The following is a 1,726-nucleotide window of genomic DNA, read 5'->3' as shown; positions in this document are numbered from 1 at the left end:
TAGATTTCTGCACCAACAATGACCCATTTCATAAATATTTTGAAACAATATGATGCAAAAAATGTTCTTGAAATTGAGGACACAAAGGTATCAATTTCAACATTTTTACTTATAAATGATAGCGGATTTGTGATATGGGCTAAGGGAAAATATGTGACGGTGTATTACAGGCGCACTAAGAAAATAACTCAAATGTCAAAAAACAAGGCAAAATGCAGAATGGAAAAAGTAGTTCAAGAAATACAAAGTGCAATTTAAAAAAAAGTAATTTCTTCAGTCCATAATTAATTCAGCTCGCTTCTCCCTTCCCTTGCTCCTGCTAATTGGAGTGTGCTTTTGCATACGTATGATCTCTCCCCCGTTAGTCACCAATTCCATAGGGAATATACAGCTTTGGTTATTTGTGTTGTATGTTGAATTCATTATGTCCGCAGAGTTATAAACCTATCATTTCTATAACTACAGCACCCACGTTTACGTCAATCACCAAAGTAAATCATCATAGCGACATAGCTCAGGAGGTAAGACCGATTGTCTGGCAGTCGGAGGGTTGCCGGTTCAAACCCCGCCCTGGGCGTGTCGAAGTGTCCTTGAGCAAGACACCTAACCCCTAACTGCTCTGGCGAATGAGAGGCATCAATTGTAAAGCGCTTTGGATAAAAGCGCTATATAAATGCAGTCCATTTACCATTTACCATCTTTATCAAACGATTGCAGTGAATTAATTTTGTGTGAGTATATGTGCAAAATTTGTTTCAATAGCACTTGATCAAGCAATTTGTATCAAAGCATTGGTCATTCAGTTGCTGAACAGCGTTCTGGAGGAGAGAGAAGCACCTGTTACCTGTTGTCTGGCAGGGGGGTTTTGGGAAGAAATTGGCACAAACTGTCCACATTTCTTTAATGAGTCCATTTTTTTGAATTGGGAAAATGCAGTTATTTTAAGCCCAAATATTTTGGAAAAGGTGAGGCTTTAACTATGTAAGAAACAGATTTAAATTTACATCATCAATTAAGCACTGCAGTGCTGAGAACCAGCAGGCTCTGCGGTTCTCCACCACTAGGGTTGCAGTTCCTTCATCTAGACTGGACAAGCTATGAGGCAGTTGCAGCAAGTTAGCAGAGGTTTAAACTTCTGGTGCAGTTAGTCTCTCAGACTCTTATCCTGGAGTGTTGCAGTGCATGGGATTGCTAGTGTGTTTCTTATGCTAATCGCATTAACAGGCACGGGCATCCAATTTACAAACAAGAGGAATTCATCATCTGATACACCCTGGATGCCCAGAAAAAACAAAGTTCTGCAAATGTTTCATGAATCCCAAGTTGGTTTTTCACTGGAAATTTTATTAAGAACAAAATTAGAAAGAAATTAAGATTTTTTTTAAATGACACCCATTGACTACCTTGCCTGAGCAGGTTGTTTCCAAGGCCTAAATTGGTTGCTGACAAACCATGAAAACTAAATTTTGCCCCTCTGAACTGGAGTTTGGGGCCCCTGCTCTAGAACAGAGTTGTGTAACACCTAGAACAGATCGCCTAATCTGTGAGAACTATTCCAGTTGTAGTGCAGTTCTGAGGTCTAGAGGGTTTAAACCTGAGGTTTAGGGCAATGGCCCCAAACAGAAATGAACATCATTAAGTGTATATTACTGCTCAAAACAACAAATATGAATTTAAAACATGTTTTGTTTACAAAAAAAAAAAAAAAATCAATTAAACAGAAATG

Source organism: Anguilla rostrata, chromosome 1, assembly GCF_018555375.3.
Source record: "Anguilla rostrata isolate EN2019 chromosome 1, ASM1855537v3, whole genome shotgun sequence".
NCBI classification, from domain to species: domain Eukaryota; kingdom Metazoa; phylum Chordata; class Actinopteri; order Anguilliformes; family Anguillidae; genus Anguilla; species Anguilla rostrata.
The sequence above is the reverse complement of the archived record's forward strand: the minus strand, read 5'-3'. Positions refer to the sequence as shown.